Below are 11,760 nucleotides of genomic sequence, written 5' to 3'. Positions count from 1 at the left end.
GAAGCAACCAATTTTTGGTCCAAACAGTCCTCCTCTTCCTGGTCCTGGTCCGGGCTTGAGCAATAGCCAGAACTCCAAGACCATAAATAGCCCGTTCTCTCGCTGGATTCCGCAACATCTCGTTATCGAGCGAACGCACGCAAAGTAACGAGCAAAAAGGCACGAAAATGGAAATCGGGAAAGCACTCACACGAAACGTAAACTAACTATATAGTAGCTGATGGAACGCAACGCGGGACGTACGAAACTTGAACTTCCTCTTTGAATCGCGTGGCCGTACGTTAAAACGTCACTACGTTCGTGTTGGTTGAGGAAAAAGTCCGAGTGTGTGTATGCTATGGGTGTGATCGGACAAATCAATTAAGTCAAAAATCCAAGGGAAATTTTGTTGGATGTCCGACCGTGTGTACGAGCCTATAGAATGCATTAAGGTGAAAAAACATGAGACTTTACAACCCCTTTAATGGGAAGTTGTTTGAAGCTTACAGACCACCTAAGTTCTATGTATTCAACTTTATCTGCTGAGCTGGTTGTTGTACTGCAGAGGGTTATTGTCAGGGACATGCTGGCCATAGTGCAGTGGATGTGCAAAGGCAGAGGCCATTGAGCATGCGTAGGCACAATTTCAAAGATACCCTTCCTGGCAGGCATGTCCACGCACCGTGGGCACGCCTATGCGCATGCGCGAATGTGCGTACGTTAGTACGTGAAAACGCACACGCATCCATTAGCATGGGCACCCAAATGCCATATATAGAGATGGAAGATGCACTAGGGCCTTGCTGTCTGAGATGCAGCTTTCCCCTGTATCCTGTACCTGCCTTTGATCTAATTGCGACCCGGCTTTATGACTACTCTGATTCTTGCCAGTCCTGATCCCAGCTTGCTTGACCTTGATTTTCCTTTATCTGCTTGATTCTCTTTTGCCAAACCTCTGCCTGAACTTTGACCATTCTTTGCCTGATGTCTTTGATGTACCTGATCTTCCATGCATAACCTGACTTATCTGACTCTGCACCAGTTTCCTCTACTTGCTACAGCCTTTAAGTACTTGCATCCACAGCAGCGGCAGTGCATCCATAAAGGGCGCAGAAGCGCTGCCCCCTCTCTCCTGCACCGCTCTATTGCCATAGATAGATTCATGCATTGCATAAATCTATATTTGGTCGCTGCTGACACTCCCTATTCAGGTGTCCGGACCCTTTTCAGGTGCCGGGCAACTGAATTACACTGGCGGGGGTGTTTTTTGGAAGCTCCTGATTAGAGCCATAGGCTCTAATAGGCACCAAAAAATTTGAACAGCAGGCGCCATGTTGGGCGTTCGCTGTTCACTCAGCTGTGTGTTAGCAAAGGAAAGGAATTTGCTTTGCTAACACTGAATCTGCCTCTCAGCCAATCAGGTTGCCGGGTCTGTTACCAGTCACCTGATTGGCTGAAACGTCAGGCGATGTGATTGGACGCCTGAAAGAGGACGGAAGAAGACATGGAGGACGTGCAGGAGACTGCTGCGAGATAGGAATGTGCTGGGCAGCATCTGATGTGGCACACTAGCAGCATCTGATGGGGCACACTGGCAGCTTTCTTATGGGGCACAGTAGCGGCAATTGATGGGGCACAGTCGCAGCATCTGATGGGGCACATTAGTGGCATCTGATGGGGCACACTGGCAGCATCTGATGGGGCACCGTAGTGGCAATTGATGGGCACACTGGCAGCATCTGATGGGACACAGTAGTGGCAATTAATGGGCACACTGGCAGCATTTGATGGGGAACTGTAGTGGCAATTGGTGGGCACACTAGCAGAAATTGATGAGCACAGTGTCAGAAATTGATGGGCACAGTGGCTGGGTTTGATGGGCTCAGTGGCTGCGTTTAATGGCACAGTGGCAGCATTTGATGGGCATAGTGGCTGAATTTTATGGGCACAGTAGCTGCACTTGATGGCACAGTGGCTGCGTTTGATGGCACAGTGGTTGCGTTTGATGGGCACAGTAGCTGCGTTTGATGGCACAGTAGCTGCAATTGATGTTTTTTTTGTTTGCGCCCCCCCCAAATGTTGAGCATCAGCCACCAATGATCCACAGTACCCCCCTGCACCTGCAACCTACCTGCGTCTACAGCACCCCTGCATCCACAACATGCCTGCATCCACAGCCATACCCCGCAGCTCCACCAACGTTGGCTGCTTCACCTGCTCACCTGCTATGGAGAACATTGCAGGCACTCCTACCTCACTGTGCTCTTGCAGCCACTGTGGTTCGTGAACCGGGGCTGTACGAGAGGCCTTCCTCTGCTCATCAGGCTCTACCTGAAGGAACATGACAGTTATATTAGGTGTGTCTCACATGCAGACTTTATTTTAATCTTCTGCTGCTGCATTTTGGAGAAAAAAGGGTGCACTGTGTTCACTATAACCCCTATTCTCTTTACTAAGTGTAAGAGAAACCCGGGTAACAAGCGCGCAGTGGCGCACAGGCGTGGACATTCTCAGAGATGCACAAGAAAATACATGTACTGGCGCATGTGTGAGCACGAGCCGGCACGCACACGTATGCGCATTGACGCCTATTTAAACCTGCATGTGACATGCATACTTTGCTGAGTGGTCTTTTCAGCTAGTGCCTGTTATCCCAATCTGTACCAGTTTCCTGTATCTTGGCCCGGCTTTCCTGAACCTTCCTGTTGACCTCCACCTGCCTACTTCTGACCCCGGCTTGTGCTTGACTCCACTTCTGCCTGATGTTCCTGTGCCTCATTGCCCGACTGTGTACCAAACCTGGCCTGTGTCCCGTCTTTGTCTCTGCCTCACGTCTCGGTACCTGCTCTGTCCGGCTGTTGATGACCCCTTGGCTCACGTCCTGGCTACGCTTCCAGTTGCTGACCCAGCAACACAGGGCTCCTGTTCTCAGTTCCGGCCCAGTGCTCTCCAGTCACCAGGTTTTCTGCCAAGACCCAGCCAGAGCCATCTGCTACAGCGGCCCTCATGCCACTCTGTGTCCTCCACTCCTTGTCACCGCTACCAGGGGTGTTGGACAGGAGGTGCAAGAGAAGCCTCCTCTACAGCTTGATCTTCACAAGGTATGTGACACTAAGTTTGGGGTTCATTTGACCTTGTTATTGTCACAACTATCAAGGTATGACATCACTTTTTACTGTCCATTAATGCAAGAGAGACCTTCTCCTACTGGCCACCATTCTGCTCTACCCAGCAAGAGATGTTGATTGGTGTTCTGTAGCACACCAATGTAGTCCCTGCTGCGAATGTTTGATATAATGTCTCCTGCTGCTGGTTTATATAATTTGCTATTACTGTGCAATATGTTATTGGCAAGCCGAGGGCCAAATAACTCAAGAAAAAGTTTAGGGCTAGCCACACATGCATTGACTGGAACCTCCCTGCTTCACCTCTTTTCCTCAAGACCATATTACCTAGGCTTGTTTTTGTTTTTGTTTTGTTTGCCTCTACCAAGGCAGCCATCTTGGTAGAGGAGCGGGGCTTTGCTTCCTCCTCTCAGACCCACCCCTCTCATGACTCATGAGCTAATGAACTAATGACTGATGGGGTAATGATCAAGAAACAGCAGGGGAGGGGGGAGAAAGCATGTATTGTAGACACATAATAAAGTAGGGGCAAAGGGTTACAGTTCTTAGGAAAACAAAGGTCCCCTTTTATTAAAGACACAACCTAGTAAGTAATAGCCCTCTATAGGGCTAAGGGTCAGCACTGAAAGGGGAAAGAAACAGGTGGAACATCATATCATAGAGAAATATGGGGGGAAAAAACAAGTCTGACAGCTAATATATGAAGAGCTGCCTGCACTATGATAAGTGACAACCTGCTGATCCACTGATGGGAGCTCTGAAGTGGGCATGGAGTGTGCCCAGTATATGTGAAGGGGGAGGGGGTGCATGGTGGGGTATATTCTTTGTATATTGTGCTGAACTCAATATTCTGTAAAATGTCCTATTCTATGAACAGTGGCCCAGATTCAGGTACGACTTGCCCCTTTCTTACGGAGGCGCAGTGTACCGTTTTAACACTGCGCCTCCGTAAATTTCCTGCGCTACGCTTGATTCACGGAGCAGTAGCTCCGTAAATTGCGTGTGCGCTCCGGAAAACTGCCCGGCATAAGGGCGTGTAATTTAAATGATCCCGTAGGGGGCGTGGATCATTTAAATTAGAAACTTTCCCAACGTGCATTGCGTTAAATGACGTCGCAAGGACGTCATTTGCTTCAAAGTGAACATGAATGGCGTCCAGCGCCATTCACGATTCACTTACGCAAACAACGTAATTTTTCAAAAACGCGACGCGACGCGGGAACGACGGGTATATGTAGCATTGGCTGCCCCTGCTAATAGCAAAAACCGACGTACGCAAATGACGTAAACTGCGTACACAGGGCTCGTGTAGGGTTGTGAATCGGCGTTAGTATGCAATTTGCATACTATACGCTGACCACTACGGGAACTCCCCCTAGCGGCCATCGTAAGAATGCAGCCTACGATATGACTGGCATAAGAGCCTTATGCTAGTCATATCTTAGGCTGCCGTCGGTGTAACAAGGTTCCTGAATCAGGAGCATTCGAAACGCCGGCGCAAGTAAGCAATTGCGCTGCGTAACTATGGTTACGCAGACGCAATTGCTACCTGAATCTGGGCCAATGTGTAGTATGTTTCATACTCCACTGTGCTCCTTTCTGAATTCTGAGCTCTGTGCTAGCTAGATACTCCATACCACTAATCATCACAATATTATTAGACACATTTTTCGTACCTGAGACTTCGAAATTCCACCTTGCTCAATGAACGAACACATATTTGCTAGTATATTTTACAGCACAAAATGTATTCTTGTAGAATCCGTTTTTACGACTTGGAAACAACATAATATATTATCATTACTGTGCTTTTAGTCTGTCCTTTCTCTGCAAAGTGACTGCACTGTATAAAATTTATCACTATGATACTGCTCTTTAGACTTGAAGGTCTGCACTGTAATGGAAACCTGCACATTATTTCTGAGACACATTAGCTCAAAATCTCATAAACACCCATTAGAGCTGAATGATAGCATTGATAGTTTGACACCCTTCTTGTTTTCCCCATTCTACTGGTGACATTTACTCCTCCAGATATACATAATAAGCAAATAAAGGACATGTTTTAAGGTCAAACACAGCTGCGAAACAATGTGTGTCAGACTTATTTTTACATTCCTTCTACCTAACAGTTTGCATTTTTGAAGGCAAGGATCATTTGACACATAGCTGTCAATCATCAGTTACAAATTTGTGTCCATATTCTAGTTTCAAGCTGTAATGAGTGACAGATATGCTTGCTTTCGTTGAAAATATTCAAGCACAAGTAATACCGCTTTGTACATCTCTATTGCCATATTTTTACAGTTTCAGCACTAGTGCTCACACCACCAATAAAATAACATATAGGTGCCGAAACCTGCTTGATAAATAACCTAAATAAATACAACACTAACGTATCCTACTAACTTACTTGATCTATTATCCTACAATAGTACATAACACAATAATGTGGGCAGCACAGTGGCTAAGTGGTTAGGACTTCTGCCTGGCAACACTAGGGTTTAAAACCCAACTATGGCACTACCTGCATGGAGCTTGTCTCCCTGTGTCTCTGTGGTTTTCTCCAGGTAATCCGGTTTCTAAACTCCTTGAAGGCAGGGACCGATGTGAATATATTAAAGTAAAGTGCCATGTAAAAATATAAATAAATATAAACATAGCAATTTCCATATTTATCTAACACGCGCAGGCGTATAACACACACCCTGGGCCGGATTAAGAAATGAGATACGACGGCGTATCTCTTGATACGCCGTCGTATCTCTGAGTCCGGCCGGTCGTATCTATGCGCCTGATTCAGAGAATCAGTGGGCCGGATTCAGAGAATCAGTGGGCCGGATTCAGAAAAGAGATACGACGGCGTATCTCCTGATACACCATCGTATCTCTGAGTGCGGTCGGTCGTATCTATGCGCCTGATTCAGAGAATCAGTTACGCATAGATATCCCTAAGATCCGACTGGTGTAAGTGTCTTACACCGTCGTATCTTAGGCTGCATAATCACGCTGGCCGCTAGGTGGCGCTTCCATATAGTTAAGCGAGGAATATGCAACTGAGCTAGATACGCAAATTCAGAAACGTACGTCCCGCCGGCGCATTTTTTTTTACGTTGTTTACGTTCGGCTTTTTTCGGCGTATAGTTACCCCTGCTATATGAGGCGTAGCTAATGTTAAGTATGGCCGTCGTTCCCGCGCCTAGTTTTGAAATTTTTACGCTGTTTGCGTAAGTCGTTCGCAAATACGGCTGTACGTCATTTACGTTCACGAAAGCAATGACGTTTTGCGGCGGATTTTCGAGCATGCGCACTGGGATTTTTTCACGAACGGCGCATGCGAGGGATGGCGGGCGGCAGGACATGTACGGTAGGTCTGTACAGACGACCGTACATGTCCGGGCGGACAGGTTTCCAGCGGACTGTTTTAAAGCAATGCCAGGAAACAGTTGTCCGCTGGAAACCTGTCCGATCCGCCCGAAAATGGTACGCTCGGGCCAACACACGGCCAAACCTGTCTGCTGAAACTGGTCTGCGGACCAGTTTCAGCAGACATGTTTGGTCGTGAGTACGGGGCCTCAGAGGGAAGTTTCAGGAAAAAAACTTTCCACAGCCCCCTGCGTATAACACACAGGCACAGTTTACCCTCTATTTTCAGGGTAAAAAAGTGAGTGTTATACGCCAATAAATACAGTATATCATAATTCTGACATATAGAGATGGGCAAACGTTATTTTATACCTTGTCTCTCTTTTGGTATATAATGCCGCGTACACATGGTCGGACATTCTGACAACAAAACCGCGGATTGTTCGCTCAAACTTGTCTTGCATTCATACGTTCACACAAATGTTGTCGGAAATTCTGAACGTCAAGAACGCGGTCACGTACAACACTACGACGAGCCAAGAAAAATTAACTTCAATGATTCCGAGCATGCGTCGAATTGATTCCGAGCATGCGTAAGATTTTTGTGCGTCGGAATTGCATACAGACGATTGGAATTTCTGACAAAAACTTTTCGGAAAAATTGAGAACCAGCTCTAAAACAATTGTTGTCGGAAATTCCAAAAGCAAATGTCCGATGGAGCATACACGCGGTCGGAATATCCGACCAAAAGCTCACATCAAACATTTGTTGTTGGAAATTCCGACCGTGTGCACGCGGCATTAGTGGAGCAATTCGCCTTAAAGCGGTTGTAAACCCGCATATACTTTTTTTTTCTTGCACCTGCAAGGCAAAAGCCATAATGAGCTAGTATGCACCGCATATTAGCTCATTATGAAATACTTACCTCGGAACAAGGTAGGGAACTTGCCTGGTCCACGCCGAGCCGAGCGTGTCTTCCGGGTATCGCCGCTCCAGCACTGTGATTGGCTGGAGCGGCGATGACGTCACACCCACGCATGGGTCGGCGGGGCTGGCCCTTCAGCCGAGGATCCCCCCTGCGCATGCGCCGCTGCAATCAGCGGCGCATTGCGAGGGGAATATCTCCTAAACCGTACAGGTTTAAGAGATATTCTTTATACCTACAGGTAAGCCTTATTATAGGCTTACCTGTAGGCAAAAGTGAAAAAAGTGGGTTTACAACCACTTTAAGCTGGCCATGCACCATTAGAACTTTGTTAGAAAATTAAAATTTTTGGAATGTTTGATCAATTGTCTAACGGTTAATCAAAGTTGGATGGAAATTTTTCTGGAATCAACAAAATCTTTTACGCTGAATGTGATTTTCATTTGGGAAAAATCATACATATTGTAATGAAATCTGGTTCATTTTTTTGGTATTCCATTAAAAAAGCAGACCTGAAATACATTTTAAAGAGGAAGTAAACCCTGATGGGTTTTTCTTCCTCTTTGTTTCCTTGCAAAAGCAAAGCATAATGGGCTACTATGCAGCGCATAGTAGCCCATTATGTGTCACTTACCTGGAAACAAAGCCTGCAGTGTCCCAGATTTCCTCACCGGCTGGAAGTGTCCATCTTCCTTCCGGGGTCACAGACTCCAGCTCTGTGACTGGCTGGAGTCACATGACGTCACTCCCCCGTATTCTCGCGGGAGCCGCCAGTCACGGCATGACCTTTAATCGGAACAGCACAGTGTGTCCTATTTTTTTGCTTTTTTCGGAAATTCGTAAATTCTAAAATTCGGAATTTGGAAATTGGAAAATTCGGATTTCCGAAAAAGCAAAAAACGAAATTTCCAGAAAAAAAATTAAACGAAAATGAAAAAAACTAATTTTCGGAAATTCAAAAAATTCAGAACATTTCGGAAAATTCGGAAATGAAAAAATTCTGAACGAAAAATGTTTAATTCGAAAATTCGGGATTTCAGAATTTCTAAAATTCGAAAGTTATAAAAATCGAAAATTCCACAATTTCGAAAATTCGAAAATTCAGATTTTTTTATTTTCGAATTAATTTTTTTTTTATTTTTCGAATTTTGGAATTTTTCATTTTCCAAAATTCGAAAATGAAAAATTCCAAAATTCGAAATTTCGAAAATTAAAAATTTGAAATTTCGAAAATTCGAAAATGAAAAATTTCGAAAATTCGAAAATGAAAAATTCGAAAATTAGAAAATTCGGAATTTTGAAAATTAGAAAATTCGGAATTTCGAAAATTCGAAAATTCGAAATTTCGAAAATAAAAAAATCGGAAATTTGAAAAATAAAAAATTCGAAAATTGAAAATTTCTAAATTCGAAAGTAAAAAATTTGAAAATTCGAAAATTGAAAAATTCGAAATTGAAAAATCGAAAATGAAAAATTCGAAAATGAAAAGAAAAATGAAAAATTCTAAATTTCTAAAAATGAAAAATTCGAAAATAAAAAATGAAAAATTCTAAATTTCGAAAATTCGGAATTTCTAAAATAAAAAAAACGACATTTTTTGTATTTCCGAATTTTTACATTTACGAATTTTTGTATTTCCGAATTCCGGAAATTCGAAAAATTCGAAAATTCGAAAAATTCGAAATTGAAAAATCCCAGCATGAGCCCCTGAGATATAAGATCTAAGCTCCTGGGTTCATGTTGGGACCTGTATTCCTTTACTAGTTATCGGGGGCGGGGGTGTCACATCTTCAGCTGTGAGAGGTTCATGCTTGGACTTGTAGTCCTTCACTTTTGGGGTGTAACATCCCCCAAAAGTGAAGGACTACAAATCCCAGCATGAACCCCTCCTCTTTGTATGGGTCTCTGCAGACTGCATATGATGATAATGTCTAAAACTGGGCTGCGCCTTTCAGGATTCACACAGAGTTCTCTTCTTCCCTCATATCATAGAGGATGTGGGAGGACCATAGAGCGCACTTGGTGTGGAGGAGGAGAAAGTAAAATCCTCCCCTGCTTTGAATGCTGGGGCTACCATGCTCTGTCTGCAGGGCAGGGAGTCAGGCCATGGCATCACTGGTTGCTAGACGCTAGGCGGTTCTAGCAACCAGTGACCAGTAATAGCATCAGTCAGCAGTGGAGGTGGGGGCGGAGATGGAGCCATGGCGGCTCTCTTTCCGGTAAATCTGCGGCTAGGTTTGGGGAAGCTAAATGCCTGATCAGTGGCCCAGTCTGAGCCAGACTGCCTGACCACTAGTGTCCCTTCTATGAGTGGGCGGGCGAGCTGACGGACGGGTGGGCGGGGAAGCAGCGGCGCCCCCCTGCAAACGCTTTGTTTGTCTCGCAGCAGATATGCCCCTGCATAGAACTGTTACTTTCTATGCATTTCTCAATAAAAAATCTAGGTTAACGTTTTGAAGCAGCATTAGAAGCTGTTTTAGGTTTTCTTTATGCCTACTGTATGGTTGGTTGTTCATTATCATGCTATTTTAGCATGTGTGAAATCATGCGTTAGTAAAACCCTTTGACACACATTTTTCCTGGTTTATATTTTGTTCATTATTTTTTTGTAACACTAATATGCAGATTATGCAGGTTTCTCCTGTAGACTTTTATTTTCCCCTGTGCTGCTGTGAATCAAGAGAACCTCCCAAAAAGTTGTAATCTCACTTTCTATTGAAGTTTCTGTGTTGAGAACATTGCCATTTAGACCTGAGAGATTTTAATTGTTTCTTTAAAGTGGTTGTAAATGCAGAAGTTTTTTTTATCTTAATGCATTCTTTACATTAAGATAACAAGCCTTCTGTGTGCAGCAGCCCCCCTCAGGGCCCCCTAATACTTACCTGAGCCCATCTAGATGTTGCACAAGAGACTCGGCTGCCTGCTGACCCTTGTCATTGTCTGAGGCTGCAGCAAAGCACCAATCAAAGTCATTGAGCCGATGAGGGGAGAAAGGGGGTGGGACCAGGCCGTGGTTTCATGTCTGAATTGACACATAGAACTTTGGCTTGGCTCGGGTTCCCCCATAGCAAGCTGCTTGAGAGGAGGAGAATCTGAGCAGCTTTGTGCAAAACCACTAGATAGAGGAGGTAAGTATAACACGTTTGTTATTTTTAACAAAAAGAAAACAAGACTTTACCGCTTGCCGACCGCACTGCATGTAGATATACATCCGCAGAATGGTATGACTGTGCAACGCAATGTATATATATGCGTTGCTTTGAATTTTGCGCCGTGCGGGCGCACACGCGTCGGCATCGGCGTGCACATTCCTGCCACGAGTTCCGGGGAGAGGCCAGTGTACAAGGCATCTCCCTGTTCTGCCTAGTGACACAACACTGATCTTCTGCTCCTTGTAATCGGGAGCAGCGATCAGTGTCGTGTGTCGTGTCACTCGTAGCCCAGCCCCCACACAGTTAGAATCACTCCCTAGGACACACTTAACCCCTTCCCTGTCCCCTACTGGTTAACCCCTTCAGTGCCAGTGTCATTTACACAGTAATAAGTACATTTTTGTAGCACTGATATGGTATAAATGACAGTGGTCCCAAAAATGTGTCAAAAGTGTTCCGATGTGTCCCCCATAATGTCACAATCACGATAAAAATCGCTGATCGCCGCCATTACTAGTAAACATTTTTTTTATAAATATACCATAAAACTATCCTCCATTTTGTAGACGCTATAACTTTTATGCAAACCAATCAATAAACAATTTTTGCAATTTTTTTTTTATCAAAAATATGTAGAAGAATATGAATCGGCCTAAACTGAGGGAAAAAAAAACATTTTTTTTATATATATTTTTGGGGATATTTATTATAGCAAAAAGTAGAAAATATAGCTTTTGTTTTCAAAATTGCTGCTCTATTTTTGTTTATAGCGCAAAAAATAAAATACCACCTAAAGAAAGCTCGATTTTGTCAGTGCCGCAGTGCCAAAACACAAAAAGTGGCCCGGTCATTTGGCAGCCAAATCCTCCGGGGGCTGAAGTGGTTAACTACCTCCCGCCCGCCGTATAGTTAAATGACGGCAGGCGGAATCCCCTCTCGCTCTGGGGCAACATTATTGCCCTAGTGTCACAGCGTGGTGAACATGGTCACACCATGTCCCTCCCTATGACACAACGTGATCCCAATCTCTGCAAAGATTCACAGACATGGCTCTTTACCCATGTGATCAGCTGTGTCCTTTGACAGCCAATCATATGTAAACACGGAAGTGCTGGTTATCGGCTCTTCCTGCCTCATACAGAGTGTGAGGCAAGGAGAGCCGATCAGCGCCATTTCCTCGTAAGGAAGACTGTACGGGTAATCAGAGCACTG

Source organism: Rana temporaria, chromosome 9 (assembly GCF_905171775.1).
Source record: "Rana temporaria chromosome 9, aRanTem1.1, whole genome shotgun sequence".
In the NCBI taxonomy this organism is placed as follows: Eukaryota; Metazoa; Chordata; class Amphibia; order Anura; family Ranidae; genus Rana; species Rana temporaria.
The sequence above is the reverse complement of the archived record's forward strand: the minus strand, read 5'-3'. Positions refer to the sequence as shown.